Source organism: Pinus tabuliformis, chromosome 4_1 (assembly GCF_031772625.1).
Source record: "Pinus tabuliformis cultivar Carrire ecotype Pingquan chromosome 4_1, CPIR1, whole genome shotgun sequence".
Classification (NCBI taxonomy): Eukaryota; Viridiplantae; Streptophyta; class Pinopsida; order Pinales; family Pinaceae; genus Pinus; species Pinus tabuliformis.
In genome coordinates, this window is record NC_142303.1 from 392,866,387 (window position 1) to 392,885,593 (window position 19,207).

General features: G+C 34.5%; 1 pseudogene; it reads left to right on the forward strand.

Moving 5' to 3' along the window:
* Positions 1 to 3,816: 3,816 nt before the first annotated feature.
* LOC149175947 (chlorophyllase-2-like) overlaps positions 3,817 to 19,207 on the forward strand; it is a 29,754-nt pseudogene continuing 14,363 nt past the window's right edge.

Here is a 19,207-nt window from a genome sequence, read left to right on the forward strand (position 1 = left end):
TCAAGATGTGAAGGCTACAGAAGCCTTAATCAAAAAGAAAGATGAAGACATAGCTACCTTAAGAAAGCAGCTAAAGTTGCCTCCTTCAAGACATCCACAGACTGTTGAGATCATAAAGCAAAGGTCTGAAGAAGAGCTGATGGACTTAGTCTTAAAACTTAATGAACGACTGAATGAGACAGAGCAAGAACTAGAAAAATCATTGAAGGACAAGCAGGGAGAGTTGACCTCTCAGCCCCCCAATGTGATACTAGTAGTCTCAACTACAGTACCTTCAACTCTTGGAACAACTCTGGCACCAAACATTATAGCAGCCACAACTGAGGTAGTCACAGGTACAATCACAGAAGCAGGTACAGGTAGAGGAACAACATCAGCAGGGATTTCAAATCTAAGTACAGAGGAACTAATAAAATCAATGGAAGAGATGAAACTCCAAGTTTCAGAGCTGAAAAAGGTAAAAGAACAATATGTTAACTTAGAACATAGATATGATCTTTCTAAGATAAATTTTTCAGAAAAGGTGAGGGAAATCAAAGGATTAGAACAAAAGGTGAAATAATTAGAAAAAGATCTCACATTTGACAAGACTCTGACATACATTAAGAAGATTCTATGGACCAATATCACTCAATCAATAAATGATGTTTGGCCATCAATACAGATAATTTTTGAGCAAATTGATTTGGTAAAGGCAGCCCGAGAAGAAATTCAAAGGACAAGAGCAGAATTAGGAAAGATGCCTGAGGAAGCCACCAGGCTCATAAATTTTTTGAATAACAAGAATAAGTACCAGCTTGAAGAACTGGGCATTGAAGATAGAACAGGGACTATTCTGGAAGTCAAAAGGGTATTAACTAAAAGGTCTCTGATGCAAAATTTAGAAAGAAGATGCCAGGATATGCAGGAAGAAATTAATGCTTTTATGGAGAAATTTGGTATTTTTCAGAACAAAGGACTACCCAGTCCTTTAGTTATAAATGATAAATTGATGAGACACATAGATTATGTTGACAAACTGGATCAATATGCTAATAACCAAGCAAGTTCATCAACTAGCACATCAGCACCAAAGGCACTGCCTACACGCAGAGTTCTCTATGATAGTCTAGAGAACCTCTTCTATGTTGAGCATGAGCTAAAGCATTTGTTTCCAGTCCAGCCTACTTTTTTCAGGTACACTAAAACTGATGAAACCCTTAGAAAACTTCAAAAAACCAGAATACCACAGCCAAAATGGTGGGAAGAAATGTTAGAAATTTTGTAACTAGTCCTTGGTAAAAAGTAAATTTTGGTTTTTACTACAGTCAATGATGGTAAAGAGGATAAGCAAAGATCAAACAGGTAAAGAGTATCAGAGCAGGTTAAAGTGTATCAGTAAGAAGATAAAAACAGAGCAGCCAACACAAAATTACATCAAAGACAACAAGATGCCAAATCATAGGGCCTAACTCCAGCACACTCTCAAGAATAGGGACAACAAACCATCCATTTGCCTCTATCTGTTATCTACGAGACCATCTGTCTCTATTTTCATGTAACATATGGTTAGTCATCCTAGAATATATCTCACTTTGTTATGAGATATTTTATTGTAAAATTTTTGTATAAATACTCCCTCATTTAGAGTATTGAGGGTGGATTCTTAGACATTGCTGTAAAACTGATTATTTTGGAATAAAGTGTTGTTGGACAAATTTTGCATGGCTGGCTGGACGAAGAATTAATGCAAAGGACTTTTCACAGGATTCTTGTGTCAAACACCGGACAAATAAGTATCTTATATTTCATGTGATATTGTTTTCTTGTTTATTATATCAATTATGTTTCATATCTGAATATTAAAATGAAAAAGAATAATTCAGAAAGTGCTTAAGTGCAATCTGTCTTCAATCATTTTTATTCTCTATGTTTCTTCTAAACTAGTATAAACAATGAATTCTTAATTGCTCCTGTTTCCTAGTTTATTCATTTTGATCATTTAGTAAAGAATTCTTAATTGCTCTTTATTGGTGATCAGTAAAGTTCTTTTCTCTTAAAACATGTTGAAGGATTCTTAATTTCCCTTCATCCCTTTTAAGTCCATCCCATCTCTTCAAGTCTCTATTTGATCTCTGTTTAGCTGTCTTGCCCTGTGAAACCATCCTTTGTTGAGAAACCAAATCCAGTTGAGCTTTATTCTATTGAATCCATTAGCCCAATGGCCTAAACTATTCAGTTCTGCCCCTCTGCTACTGAATCTCACCAAACAAAATTAAAACCCCCCAAGCTTTAATAACTAGCCTAAAACCTTATAAAACAAAGCTAAACCTTAAAGAGAGAGCCCTCTCTAGGTACAGCTTGGCTAGATTCTATACCCAAAAGTTGGTTTGTGGTTACCTCAGACACCTTTCCTCTTCTTACATCTTCTAGGAAAATCTGAGTGATAACACAAGGGTTCATCGATGCATTAAAAAAGTAATGAGGTACCAGAGCACCTATCACTTTATAGAGCACCAATTAAATATAACAATGTTCAAACAAAATGTTTTTAAATTTGCAACGCACCAATTAAATACAACAATGTTCAAACAAAATGTTTTGTAATTTGCAACAACATGACTTCCTATACTAGTGCTTATATATATGTATAACAAACATGTGCTTATGGGTTTATTAGGCACATCATAATCTTATTATGTAAAAAAATAATTCATAATTTTTATATCCAATAATTTTATTTTGGTAGAAGATGGCTAATAGAAGTTCAAAGAAAATAATTCATTGCAACAAACATAATAGTAGCTCATCCCAACAAGAGAACAAGGCAAGTTCTTTAAGTTTTATTAATAATTTAGTATATCGGAATTATCTATAGATTCAAATTAATGGTATGTATTGGTTAATATGTGCATGTAGAGAAAAATATTGAAGTAACTCAACAAGATTGTTTGCAATTTGAGTGCAAAGGAGCATAAAAGATGGATCTATTGCAAGAGGGGAATTACTAAGAGAATCAAAAGGTAATTAACTTGAAGTTTTTGTACCTTTTAGTAAAAATGAATTACTTAAAATTAACCACCAACATGTTTTAAATGCTAAAATTCATTTTTCTTTTTTAATATTGTGCAAGGAATGACAGTAAGAGAATGCAATGCTATCCTAAGAAGATAAAAAAATGTAAGCGGTGATGAGTTGGTCCTCTATTCATCGAGAGTGGTGCTAGAAGTTAATGAGAGGCGGGAAAGATCTTACAAAGTTATGAGAGATATAGTGGAAAGAGAATATAGATGTAGTTTCCACTTACAATACAAAAATAAACCCAATAACTCTAGGAACTAGGTTATATATAAACTTTAGGAAGCATCAAGAGTCGCTCTCTAGCCTAGTATGAATAGATGTTGTAATGCCTTGTTATCTAAACTCTTTGACTAAGTCAAAGTACATAAAAATAAAAATAAAATAAAATAAAATTGAGGTAGAATATTCAATTTACTGTTGGTGGTTTTTGGGCTCCAGGTTTTGATAACCTATTGTTTTTCCAATGTTATTATTACGTTTACATATGGTGGTGTTAGTTTACATGTTTCATTTTCATATGATGTAATCTTCCATACATGCTTCGATTCTGCTAGAGGTTAAATTTACAATTGGCTTATATTATGTTTGCTCGACTCCTTTTTTGTTTGTTGTGACATGATTGGTAGTGATAGTTTACACTAGTTTTATTTTAGTAGGATGTAATCTTTTGTGCATGCTTTTGTTGTGATGAAGGTTGCCAGTTCCATATATAGTTGGAGAGTTTTATTGAACTTGACTTTTACAATATAATTAATTATGTCATAGGAGGGGGAGAAGCCATGGGAAATAATTTTCAAACCAGAATGATTCATAGTTAAAATATGTGACACCAAGAAGCTTGGATCCACCAAAACACCACCATTGAAGTCACTTTTCTTAGCTTTCCCCACCTTGAGTGGAGAGTACCCCATTCTCCTTTTGTATGGATTTATGGTCCCCAATATCTTATGTACCCAACTTCTCCAGCATATGAATTCCCATGGATACACCACAGTTGCCCCTTAGGTATACTATATTCATTATTCTCTATGTAACACCATATACAAACTGACCTCCAAAACAATTGCAAACATGATAAAACCTTTTTTGTCCAAACACATTTCAGTTGAATGGTTTGGCTTCTTGGAGAATTGACAGATCCATGACATTGTTGCATCTACACGAGAAAGCATACATTCAACCAAAACTTGCAACCTAGATGTTTGCCTCATGAAAATTGACCTCTCTAGGGATTTTGACTGCATAGATTGGGAACTATTATGGATGGTTATGCACAAAATGGACATGTGGTCCTTATTGATAAATTGATAAAAGCTTGCATTAAGATTTCCTCCCTATCTATCCTAATAATCAAATCTCCTACTGAATTCTTCCAAATATCCAGAGGACTTAGACAAGGTTGCACTTTGTCTCATCTTCTGTTTCTCATCATAATCAATGGGTTGTCCAAAAAACTAACAAATGCTCGTGACCGAGGTCAAATTACTAGATGCAGAATTGGAAATAGGGTATCCCTTTCATATTTTATGTTTGTGGACGACCTTCTCACAATAGGAAACTATGACTCTTCTGAATAGTTGGTGATCTTCAATATAATATCAAATTTTGGAAACACATCAGGCCTTCTTGTGAACTAGTCAAAGTCTATATTTATCTCAAGTGATCCCGAAGCCACAAAGATAATGGAGATTGCAAACATATTTGGCATAAAATCCTCACAATTGGATGATGGATTCACTTACTTGGGTTTCTTTCTAAAGCCTAATGGATACAAAAACAAAGATTGGGACTAGTTTTTGGAAAAAATCAGAAAATGACTCTATATGTGGTCACATCGGTGGGTCTCCCTAGGGGGGCATATTATTCTTGTTAGGTCTATTAAGCATAGCATCAATATATACTGAATGCGCATATCCAAGCTACCTCAAGGAGTATTGCGTAAGCTTAATGTAATAATCATCAGTTTCATATGGGTTGGCACTCAATAAACTCGCAAATTCCACATGGTCAGCTTGGAAATCATAAACTGCTTGGTAAAATAGGGTGGATGGGGACTATTGGAGACTCATTCCTTCAACTCGGCACTCTTATTAAAAAAAAATTGACAGTTGTCTCAGACAGGGTACTTTGGAACTAGATTATAAAGACCAAATATCTACAGAATAGAGATTTCATTGATTGGATTCGAGCTGGTGCACTAGATCCACATTACTACTCGTTCTCATGGTGCAACTTTCTCCACATCAAGCACTGGTTCTTCAACAATCTAAAATGGATGATGGAATGAGTTCCATTGCAAAAATCGGCCTGGATCCCCTCTCCAAACTAACAAGTCCACACATATAATCCCTTCAACTTATATTTTTTTTGCATAACAATGGTTTATCTGTGATATAGGATATTGCAAACAAAAATCTCTCATACTCCACATATACACACTGGAAAGATGGGGAAGAGCTAGAAATTCTTGATCTGATTCGGGAATGGAATTCATATATCACTAATATAAGACTATCATGGATTATACTCTCCACCAAAGAAGATAGATTTACTTGGTGTGGTGGATCACAACAAGATCGGGTCACAACATTTGATGCATGTGAGATAATCCACCAACCTTGCCGAAGCAATCTTCTCCTTCCTTAGTTGGTCCAAAGTTGGAAATGGAATATAACAAGATTTTGACTTAGGACATACTCAATAAGAGGGGCTTCCAGGGGCCAGGAAGATGTTGCCTCTGTAAATCTACAGGAGAGGAAATCAATCATCTCTTCATCCTATGTCCTTTCACCTCCTATGTCTGGAAAAATTTGATTTGAGTGACAATTCCCACTGTAATCTGGGACCACTGTGACATCCTTTCCTGCCTTGGTTTTTGGCCTGTGGACCATCCACAACATTGGACGTGGGCTTTCTTCATCATATGGGGAATTTGGAGAACCAGAAATGCCCTCACTTTTGAGAATATCCCTCCCAACATCTGGCAAAATAGCTACAACATTTTCTCATTCTATATAGAATGCTCTCTTGTCAAACAATCAACTCCTCAAAGCCCTTCTCCTCCTCGTAACATCTGATCTTCCTACCCAGTAGGTTTTTTTGATGGAACCTCTTCCTTTGATTCCTGTGGATGTGGCATGGTTCTCAATCTAAGCCCTGAGAGACTCTACAGGTTCCATTGGAAATGTGGTACTAGAACTAATTACCGAGCATAACTCCTTGCTCTCTAGGGGTCCTTTTATGTGCACCTTGGCTTGAAATCTCAACTCTCACTATATTTGGGGACTCCAAATACATCATTGATTGGAAAAACAATTGAGGCTCCTTGAACTTATCAAACCTAGATACATGGAAATGCTGAATCAGAGTCCTGATCTAGGCTTTCAACTCTATCCATCACTCATATATATCAGAGATAAAATGACAAATCAGATCACCCTTCAAAAGAAGGTTGCATCTAAGATCCTGACAAGATCTTCTTCAAATATTTTTCCTCTAGTTCTTTTCAACCATTGGGACACATTATGATTTAATTGATTACACTTGATAATGAACTAAGAAACTGCCATAGGAATGTGTAATATGACTGATCCAACTCTGCTTTCAATTTTTAGAGAAATGTTAATCAAGCATAAGAACTGGTTTTTAGAGCATTGTTTCATCAAGTATAGGAATAGTTTTGCTTCAAACACAGAAAACAAACCAACAAGATTCTAATCCCTTGTTTTATTGTAATTTCTCATTACTATTAATCTGAAAGCATTTTTTTGTTTTAGAAAAAAAACTCTATTCATTACATAGGCATATATTCATTAGGATCCTATCCCTTAATGTTTAGGTTGATAGGCCTTTCTTTTAATCTGTTCACTTCCATTTTTTCTACACTTTTGTTCTTCGTTTGACATCTGGAACACATTTTTTTAGGCCTACCCTTCTCTCTTCGCTTCACATCTGGTTCCTTTGTGCACTGGCTCAGGGTCTCTGCAAAATGGGTGATATGCCTCCATATTGTGACGATATTTTTGGTGCACGCCCAACAACTATTTGCTTCAATTTTCTTCCATGACGCCTGTTACTCATACTTGATTTCGTGTAAGGTCAAAGTTCATTAGCAATCTTATTTACGTGCTATTGCTCCCTCTTTCTCAGTTCTCTGCGTTGTGTATTATCCCTCTTACGAAGTTCCCTGCTATGTATTATCCTTCTTACCAAGTTCTCTTTGTTGTGTATTATCCCTCTTACCGAGTTTTTGTTCCAGTTTGAATCATCATTGCCTTTTTTTGACGTGCACTACGAGCCACCTTCATCATAAAGCAAAATTCAGTTGGATTCAAGTTGTTTCCCTCTTGCTCCTGCTTTGAGGAGTTGTAAATCCTCCAGATTTGGAGATTTTGAGAGGCAAAGGAGTCCTTTCTCGAATTGCAGGTTGGTCATTCAATTGAGCTTTGCAGATCTATGAGTCTGTGTTTTTGGGGGGTTTTCGGTAAAGTTTGTTTATGCATTTGTGATTTTGAAATTATTTACATATTTAATGGAGATAAGGCACAACTACATTCTTAAAATTATAGAGTAGTTACGATAACTCGAGAACTCTCTGTGTTACTTCCTTGTTTCCCTTTGAACTCTCCATTTTTCTATGGGCTCTCTAAGGTTTGATGGTATATGTTTTGGCACTCTCCTTGTCCTGTTTTATTTCTTTTATAGTTCTTGTGGACATGCTTGAGTACTTCCAATTCTTACTCATGTTTGTAGTTTTTATAGTCTTATTGCCATCGGTGGAATTTAATAGTAACTTTAAAATATTGGTGTTACTGGTGGAACTCCATTATAGAGGTGTGAAAAATAGAAGCCTTACCATTTCTATCAGAACGTCTAAGAAAATAAATTAATCACCAGTGGTTTTACTTTCTATCTTATAATTTTCATAAATAGAGAATAGAAGCCTTAACTTATCCAAATACAATTCTACAAGACTTGACAAATAAGAATGAGGCTTATAGTTCCCATAGAAAGTTGCTTTCAATGTCATTTCAGTCAAAAAATTCAAGGGATTTGTTTGAAAGACTGTGTCTGAATGAGGGACCCCCACTAAAACAGCTACACCCCAACCCTGAAGAAACACACACCCATTAGATTAGCATATGCATTTTGCTAAAACTGAGTGTATATTAACAATTTTAGAAGAAAGGGAAGGGAAGGGAAGTTAGGAGAAATACGTCATGACAAGATTCGAAGGCTTGAATCATGGTCTTAACATTCCCTGTACACTCGATATTGTAGTCCACCCCTCCATTAGTTTTCTCAGCAATAACTTGTAAAATAATTTAATCAACAATTCTTGCAAGGCAAGGTAAAATTGTATTCAACTTTAAAAAGCTAATTAATATAAACTAAGTGACCTCTTGAATGGGCTTGTCATAGTCCATTAGGTTCATAAATTCCATTACACCAAAGAGTTTTGTTGTAAAAGGATCAACAAAAATAGAAAGGAAAGGAATTTCTTTAGTCAATCATATACACATTGATTCACAAATGATGGAAATGGGAAATTTAACATATATACATTGATTAAAAAATAGTGGAAATGAGTAATTTTCAACCTTTTACAATTTTGTCACTGTTGAAATCGATTCCAATTATTTGAGAAGCTCCTGCAATTCATTCCCCTTCAAAAAGCTGCATAAATTAACCCAAATAAGATGTGTAACAAAAAATAAAAAGTAAACTCATGATATTGATCCCAAAATATTGAGGAACGGTGCTGAACTGTTATACAATCATTATAATCCATTGATTATTGTAAAATTAAGTGTATTGACGTGAACATAAAGAGAACATTTTTCATTAGTACTTACACCAAGACCAACATCCCCAAGGCCAAATACTGCTACTGTTGAACCCTTCTTGGGTTTGGCTACATTCAAAGCTGCACCCATCCCTAAATCCTCAACAAAATGAATTTTGAATGATATTTATAATCTAGGAAACAATCATGGGTTTCACAATCATCAAAAAATTACATTTAGAAGTTTGCAGGAAGTAGTTTACCTATTGAGGCACCATAACTCAAAAAACAAACTTTGTCAAGAGGAGCCTTTGGATTAATTTTGGCAACACAACCGACATGAGAAACAGTGTACTCACTGAAAGTTGATGTACCAAGGTAGTGATATATCGATTTCCCATCTTTTAAAACCTTTTTCCCCATGATTTATCACAACCCCTCTATCAGTGCTAATTCTTAGACGATCACACATGTTGCTATCCTTTGACTTGTAGTGTCTGCATTCTCCATATTCTCTAGTAAATATAGGAAGCACAATGTCACCCTCCTTGAGTTTAGTCACCCTTTCTTCAACACTCTCAACAACTCTGTGTCAACCAACCTATAGTTAGTGAGCAATAAATCACAAAATTTTTGTCCCTTTTCCCCCTATTGAAATTCTACATTCCTACTAGTATGACTAATTATTTTTTTGAATAAAATAGAGTGCATACCCAACTGCTTCATTTCCCAAAATGTGGGGAAAGAGAAGGGTTTGGTCCTGCAACCAAAGCAATATCAATATCAATCATTTAATTTCATTGTTAAGAATATGTAATAATCAATATTTATAGTGACTTAATTATGTAAAGAGAAGCTAATGTATCATACAGTGCAAGGGGTATGTCACATATCCAAAATTTAATTTTTTGTTGATGTTTAATAAATTTAGTTCTAATAATTATTCAAATCATACCTTTTCTTCCCAAAGATAAACATATGTATGACACAAGGCAGTATAATGAATTTTGATTTTGACTTCCATTGCCTGTGAGGGGGCCACCTGTAGTTCTTCAATATTCAGAGGCTCCCTTGTTGACCATGTAACAACAACTGAAACAAAAGTACAAATATCAAAATATATTATATTTCAAGAAGTGCACATACAGTTTGCATAAATCCAACTTAACCCTGAAAATCAATTTTTCCTTGAAATGATATACATGAAATAAATAGAATGTAGCCATGACTCCTTGCACTGAATTTTCTAACAAGATGTTCATTAAGGTTACATTATACTAACTATGGTGAGTTTATTTCCTTAAATAATGTACCAGAGGGAAATTTAGAATGATACTAAAAATGTGGATTGCAGGCCAAATTTATTGTTGTTCCTTGGTCTTGTGATTAAGAAGCATTAATTGTGACGTAAGTCTCAAGTATTTGATCCCTATGAAATCATATTTCTTGTTGATAGCAAGCTTAGAATACTTAAAATTTACATAGGGACATCATCTCTATCATCATAAATATCTTGAGTTTATACAATTTTCCTTTTCATTCAAGCAGACTTTTGATTGTTGTTTGCCAGGTTTTTTTCAACTCTTGTTTCTTGCAGTGAATGGAAGGCTACAACTTGCTTATGCTGATTGAAAAACATGAAAAATAGGTTACTTTTTCTCAAGGGTCAATGTCCCCCTTATCTGGCTTAACGAAAATCCATTTTTATGCTCAAGTGGCTTGATTTTGTGCTTACCAAAACTGAGGGACCATTTAGCTCTAGTTTTATGTTGAGGATGGCATTTCTAAAACAAAGATATTTGAATATGTATTACTCTATAAATGTAATATCCTCTAATTGATGGAAAAAGGGGATTAGATAAATGGCCTTGAGAAAGAGGACATTTTGGATTTGAACTTTCTCCAAACTTCATGATGTTTCTTTTAAGAATAACCATTTCTTTGGTGAGTTGGAAACACATTAAATTTTTTCACTACCTTTTATAGTGTTTGATAAATTTGGTTATCAATTCTTAAACACCTCTTGTTCCAGTATGTCTACCTTGGCTTTGAAATCTTGTCTCTTTTGACGTTATGGCATATATAATATCATTAAACTATATAGTCTTGGTATAATAGTGCATACAATAATTGTATGCCTTTATAGATAGGGTCTGCGTTCTCTTAGAGCATGAAAAATTTAGACAGACTATAGTAGGTTATTTCTATTGAAAAGGTGTTCATAGAGGCACATCGAGAAGTGTCTATGTGATTTGGAGAATCACTCCAATTATGGGAACTTCTTGAGAAAAAAATTGAGGTCAAAGTGGCCTGTGCATATCCAAGGAGGTTTGCTAGAGTGTTGGCAACTAAAAACTTTGGGGTGTGTGTTTGAATGTTGGTCTCACCAACTCAAACTAAAAAAATCCTTAAGATAGATTCTTTTCAACCAAACTGAAGGTTATCAAGGCTTGATCTCTTATTTGTCCAATTCAAAGATTATTAGTGTAGAAATTAGTAACAAAACATTTTTGTAGTGTTTTAAATTTTGGGAAATGTTTAAAACACATATGCAGGAGTTAAATTGAAAACCTTTTCATGATTCTCAGATTTTTTTTGAAGCTTCATAGCCATTTTGTATATCATGAATTGGAAAATTTATTTTGATAGTGATAATTTCTGAGGCTTGCTGAGTTTTGTTGGACCTTTGGCCTCCTGATTTTTTTTGGGTTTATGTTATTTTGAAATTTATGCTAAACCCACTATTTGTGATGGCCTAATAGGTAGGTTACAAAGGAGAAAATAAATAAACTTGTTCTTATATGTATTGTTATTTAGATATCGAGATCAAGCTCTCCCTTGTTGCACAATGTGCCACATTTCCTGAGACTATCCATATAAGCTTTTGAAGCCTCAATGTAAGCTTTACTAAATGTATTTCAACAAGATCCAATGTATTTCAACACTATTTTTCACAGCTTAGAATCTCAAGTACTGATGGAAATAGATCATCACCCAATGGTTGAAACATTTTTGTTCACATGCTCCTGCTCCCCTATTTCCTCTTGTGTAGTGGAGTTTGTACAAATAACTAGACTGCATATGGCATTGCTTTAAACCTTATTATTTTCTTCCCACAAAGTATTGACTATATCCTATGACTAATGTTGTCTATAATTTCAAATAAAATTCATATAGTAGAGATATCAGGCCTTTGGAGTTTCAAAGTTCAACATACATATTCTTGCATAGTCAAAATATAGAATAAAAAGCTATATGACTTTGAATGAGCAGGTTTTCACAGTTGGACATCATGTTGTTGACAAATTATTTCCGAACAATTTTGTTTACAACATGATTTTCAATTGTGAAAACCTGCTCATTCAGAATCTTAGATGTTTTTTTGCATTCTGATTCAAGAATATATATGCTAACTTTTGAAACTGACTTTTGGCATCAATATTAATTTTTTAATGCTACACAGAAACTCAGATGATATAACATAGTTCAATGAATTCACATTTTGGGGATTCACCTATAGCAATACATTATTATAAACTCAAAACAAATTTCATTGATGAATCACATTTGTTCAAAATTTAATGATTCAGTTCCGCAAGACGACGTATGCCTCCTGCATATTTCATCCAATTCGATGTGTGTCATCAACATCATCTAATCCTCTACCTATTCTAATCTTCGACGGGGTTAATTTGAACTCAAATTGGAGTTGTGCCTTATAAACTCTTAAAAAAAAATCCTTTGACTAGAAAGCCCAACCATTATTAAAACCACCCACTCCTTTGCCTAGAAAGCCCAACCATTAATAGCCCAACCATTAATAAAAGCACCTTCTCCTTTGACTAGAAATCCCAACCATTAATAAAACCACTTGTTAGTGTGAAGAAATGATGATGAAAAAGAGAGAGAATATAATGACGAATCCCAATAGATAGTCACGTTCAACTACTTCATAGTCATAGACATGCATGCCTGTGTTTTGTAATTGACATGTCAAATCCCTTTACATCAAGGAAATGCAAATAATAGAATTTCCAATCCTTTCACATAAAGGCAATGAGTTCCTAAACTTCCAAATTCATCGTAGTCATAGACATGCATGCCTATGTTTTGAAGGCAATGAAAATAATAGAATGTCCAATCCATTCACAGAAAGGAAATGAAAATAATAGAATGTACATGGTTTCTCAAACTCCAAATAGATAAATAGTAATGTTATTCAACATGGAAAATTTGTAGCCATGTGTTTATCCAACTAACATTTCTTTTTCTACCCACCTACATAATCCATTTTACTTGTATTGGTAATTAAGTAATTTGTATGCATAATTAAGTAATTTTATGTCTTACGAGGTGTAGATTAATGGATTTGTGTGGGGTTTAGTTTTTATTAAATTTTAAATCTAAGTTTTAGGGAAAGGAATTGAGGGTGAGAGTCAAATGTGGAGGTTACATTATCTCAAAGGGTGTTCACACTTAAGTGAGTCTAACAGAATCCTAATAACAACCTCCCATTATTAAATAACACATTCTTCCTGTAAAATTAAAATTGGCCATAACCCCAACACAACTTATATATAGTGGAGGTTACATTATATCAAGGGGTATTCACACTCAAGTGAGTGTAGCATAATCCTAATAACAACATCCCATTATTAAACCAACATAGATCCATCTAACTTTGACTCTACCAATTGAGAGGGATCAAATCTGTCAAGATGCAAAACTCTTTTTTAGTGCAAAGCATGAGTTGTCGTTTTTAACCCAACTTCAAGTGTATACGAAAGTCAAGACTAATGTGTCCATGTTTCAAAATCCATATGCATGATGAAGGGTGTTAGAAACTACATTGTTGGTCCACTTGTTTATAGAGTGAGGGTCTTGCTTGCATAACATATTGAGCAAGTCATTCTAGAAAATTAAATTTTCAATTCTAATTCATGCTTCCCTTACATATGTTATCATTTTATGTTTTAATATCTCTCCGAAAGCATTAAAATGGGTTACAGGTATTACCATCACGAAAAATGTAAAAAATCTTGTAGATTCACAAGCTCATGCAATGTACCAAAGCAAAAGACAAGAATCTACTTCTACTTTCAACTAGCGGAAGCCAAAAGATCGATGAAAACAATATGAACAAGAATAAGATAAATCTGTGGCACATAACACAAGATGTATGTGGGGAAAGCCACTCCTCAAAACCCCACTATATGTATTGCATATATCAGAAATATGAGTGAAGATACAAATCTTGTTCTCACTAGAACAATCTCGCACAAGTAAGCTCAACTCTCTCAGCTCACAAGCAAGCTCTGGGCCAACACTTAGCCAATTCTGTAGCTCTCCAAGCTCCTAATATCTTGTTTAATTCCTAGGATGAATAGCCCATATTTAAAGGGAATTCATGCTTCCAAAACATCACAATCCAAACATAGGATCAATCTCTAATTTATGCATGATATTTACACTCCAGTAAATAATACCACTGATAGTACACTATCCTTGCACTCTAGTCTCAACTGGGTCTTTCTCTGAACTGACATGCATGAGTTTCTCATGAGGGAATCTTTAGTTAACTGGAGTAGCACTAGTGGATGCATTAGTGCACCAACTGACTGTTAGTCCTTTATTAGTTCCAAAAACAATTTAGAACCAATTCAACTAAACTTAACTTAGTAAACTAAGTGATCTAATTTCCAACTCAATTTAAACTCATACTGGACCCCTAAAACTTAGGGAGAACATATACATGACTATAGAAAGACTTCCAACTCGAAATTCCTAAGCTAATTAAGCTAATTAAACTTAATTAACTATTTACAAGTTGCTATGAGAATATAATTCGATTTTAATTCAAGGACAAATTAAACTGGAATTTCTTGTTGCCATTTATCAACAAAAAAATATTGTCCTGTGCTAATATCATGGAGCCAACCTTGAATAAGAATTCCATTCCTTTGTTGTTGAATGGTTCCACTGAGATTCAACCACTACTCCAAATAATTAACATTGGATCTGTTACCTCATCAAGAACTACATCCTCACACTTCCATATTAGTCTCTCTGATGGAACGCATCAATACAAGACTCTGCTACCATCTTCATATAATATACAAGTTTCATTTGAAGACACCGAAGTCAACTGAATAATTTTGCTTAAAAAAGTATCTTGCACGGTGCTTCAAAAATCTTCGTAAGGCCCAACATTTGAATTTAACCTCTCTATTTTTTATCTTTTACACCCTTCTTGCATTACAAAAAAAAAAGGATTCTATATTAATTTATTTTTCGTTCGTTTACATGAGGTCCATCCAAGTTTTTGAATTTGAGGTTGTGAAGCATAAAGCATCATTGACTAAGGACTCATCAACACTACTACATGCAAAAGGTATGCACATCCCATTCTAGCTCTTTATTAGCACAAGAGAGCTTGCCATAGTGACTCCAACGATTATGTCCATAACTACAACTATCTCATTTAAGGCACTCAATCCATACTGAAATTATTGGTCAATCCAAGGTAGAGCATATGGAAAGACAACATTGAAGACTTACAACAACGCGCGTGGCTAAGGAAAAGTCTTTGGATTTGACTTTATTGATCGTGATAGAGATGAGATCCACCTTTCTGCATTTGCTGAATTGGTTGAATCTCTTTATACTCTAATCCAAGTTGGGAAACTATACATTGTTTCAGATGGGATAGTTAAAGAAGAAAACCCAAACTACAACCACCTAAAGAACAAATGAGAAATTTACTTGTTTGTTGCATCCAATTTCAATACATGTTTGGTAGATGATCCAACCTTTCCTTATTAAATATTTCATTTCAAAACTATCGCTGAAATCAAGTTTGCAAGCCAAAATACCAATGTAGATGTTATTGGTGTTGTTAGCACCACCTCACCTGCATCGATAATTTGACGAAGAGATGGGAGTGAAACACTAAGGAAAACACTCACATTAAAGGACAAATCAGGTTTTATCATTGATGTAACACTATGGGGAGATCATTGTGACTCTATAAGATAAAACCTTGCTGAATTATGCTCTTTTGACAACCCACCAATCCTTGCAATCAACAGAGGTCATGTATCTAAATTTAATTGAATCCGACAGTCTCAACTAGCACTCTCGTCATAAATCCAAAAATTTAAGAAACTCAACAACTCCATACATGGTTTCGTGAAACATGATATAGCTCTTCCTCTCCATCTTTGAGTAGAAACTACAATGTTTCTTCCAAACGTGCCCTCACAAAAAATATGATACATGAAATTACTTGCATGTAAGCCTCCGAGAAAGCAATATGGGTTTCGTTTCGTGCAAATGTGACTGCTCTTCAAATGGACAACTTCTATTTTCTTGCATGTCCATTAGATTTCAGTGGAAAGCAATGCATGAAAAAAGTGATGCACCATTCTAACAATTTTTGGCATTGTAAAAAGTGTAATGACGACTTCCCATAATATGACTATTATTACAAACTTAAAATTGATTTACATGACCATACCGAGCACCTAGAAAACATCACAACTTTAAATGGGAAATGAGCTTATGGGCATCACAACAAAAGAGTTGTTCGTTCTTTCTGTCGAATCGGCTGATCTCCAAGAAATTTGTGGCCGAATTTCAGGCTGTCACTTCTTACTGATATTTTCCATCAAAACATACTTCTTCAATGGTTTCGAGCGCTTTCAACCAATAATGGTTAATTCATAATAAATTCAATATTACTCTGCATGCAAGGAGGTCTTCCAGGACATTGAAGCAATGTCCATTGCATAATGACCTGTTATTCACCGCCTTTGAATTTTCTTCATGGTTGCAAGGAACACTGTTGTTTTGTACATGAAGTATCATTTCATATATAGCTCATTGTTCCATAATACTATAAAATACGTCCATGTTGTTGTGCTACACACTTCCTTTGACAAGACTCTTTTTCAATAATTCAAAAATATGTATGTTTACCCCTTCACAATTTATATAATATACATATCAACATTTGCAGAAACTTCAATTCATTATTTTTCCTTCACCATTTATATGTTTGTAATTTTTTTTCCTTGTTTATCTATTCATCTTATCGTTCAATGACGTTTAAATTAAAAAAAAAAAAAACTGAAAATTTTCTTATCTTTCTCTTTTCCTATCAATGTTTGATGCTACAATAGCGTATATTTTGGCAATACTCTTGTTCAATAATTCCAACATACGTATGCTTACCCTTTCAAAATTTACATAACCTATATATCAACATCTGTAGTAAAGCCAATTCATTCTTACTCCACTGTTTATGTGTCTATAAATTGAATGTTTTTCCGTTTACCTATTCCTGCTATCGTTCAATGATGTTCAAATAAAAATTTGGAATTGCAAAACTTGTAACACATATTCTATGCATACATAACTCATTTATGATTCACTCTAAGTTGCTTATGTCTCCACACTAACGATAAATTAGTACTTGCTTAGATATGCGATGCAACAGTCAAAATGTGGATAAAAATGAATGAAGGTGTCTTATTTATGCACAACACAAAGATACAATAAATGCGCGTTGACGATTTCTTTATAAAAACCACAATAAATATACAACTTCCACTACATCCCTTCCCACCTCAAGTGATCTCCCAATTGTGAAAACCATCTCACCTCACCTTCATCAAAACCAATATAACCCCTCCCCCCCCTTAATGATGAACATCGTCGCTTTCAACAAAGGATAGGTAAACTTTCTACCATGCATGTTTGCACAATATGCAAAGAATCATACCTAGGTATGAAAACAAGGATTTTACATGGTAGCCTTTCTTTATTTCATTGTGCATCATCTAAATCTACCAATCATTTTTCTCATCTAAACAACATGGACCCTGGTGAACAACCATATGTCCTTCAAAATTTAACATAGGTTGAGGAAATAGTCATTGCACATGTGAACCCCATTCTACAAGTCACTCATGCCCATGGTTGTTAATACAAATATGGTGGCCATACAATCAAATTCCCTCAATACATCACTACTATTTCCAAATACTTACCTCGAATGTTTTCTAAATTAGACATCCTCATTGTGAAAAGGCACAATCCTTATGAAAAGGCTTATGAATTCTTTGTTTGCAAGTCATGTGTACTTGCAGCACCTGAATACAAACTAATTAACGATCCATACTACAAGGATGTCCAACTTAGCCCATCTCCAATTTATGCTCTGCCAGATCAACCTATATATATTTCTTCTCTACTTCATAGTGTAACCACCTCCTCTTTTGAACCTCATCAAACTGTGGTTGATTCTACTTTCAATCTTGATGTCATGTTAACACCATTAGATATCCAACCTTCTTCTTTCGTTCCAATTTTCCCAAATTCATGTACAGAACTTGAGCACATTTGTTCTTACTTTCACTCGACCCATCCAAATTCAACAAGCTTGGTTGACTGGCCAAAAATATCTCTATCAGCTATGAATGAATACACCACCGATGGCCTCTTTGCTATGGCATTCCCCACACTCTTTCCTACAGCCATTTCCATGATCACACAACCAAGAATTACAAAAGTTGAGATGCATGAATATGTTTTGCACTTGTTGTACTACCATGATAACCGATTCGGCCAACATCCAAGATTTCACTACTACCTCTATAACATTCTAATGCACCATTGTATCTAAGCAACTACTACTATTTTTGTGTGAAATACATTGAAAACAATTTGCCAACAACTATTTCAAATCTATGACAATGTCTTCGTGACTTCCCAGATTCAAAATTTCTTGAACAAGTCATGCGCTTTGGGTCAGGCCTACAAGGAACGCAATCTTTCTAGAACAAGTGATAGTGTGAACTAACTAACATGATCAGACAAATTGGAAGCCCGACATTCTTCTTCACTCTCAATGCAGCTGATACCAAATGGCATGACTTGCACATGATCATGCCTACTATTGTTCCCTCCAGTTTGAGCAACCACTACCAATGGAGAATTCAAAACATAATTAAAAACCCACATCTAACATCCCAATATATGCATTGCAGATTTATAATTTTCCTCAAAGAATTCCTACAAAAAAGGCCTCCACAAGGTTGATTATTAGTGCAGGTATTTTTTTATAACCATTTCTCTCTGCATATACATTGAAAATATGTCTGGAACAACTTTGAATTTCATATTATATTCAGGTATGAATGGAAACATAGAGGATCCGCACATATACATGGATTCCTTTGGTTACAAAATGCACTAAATATGGACACTCTCGATTGGAACAATGAAATAGAAGTTGTCGATGCTCAGAAATATTTTGATCACTATGTAATTGGCTGGAATCCATGATACCCCCAACATCGC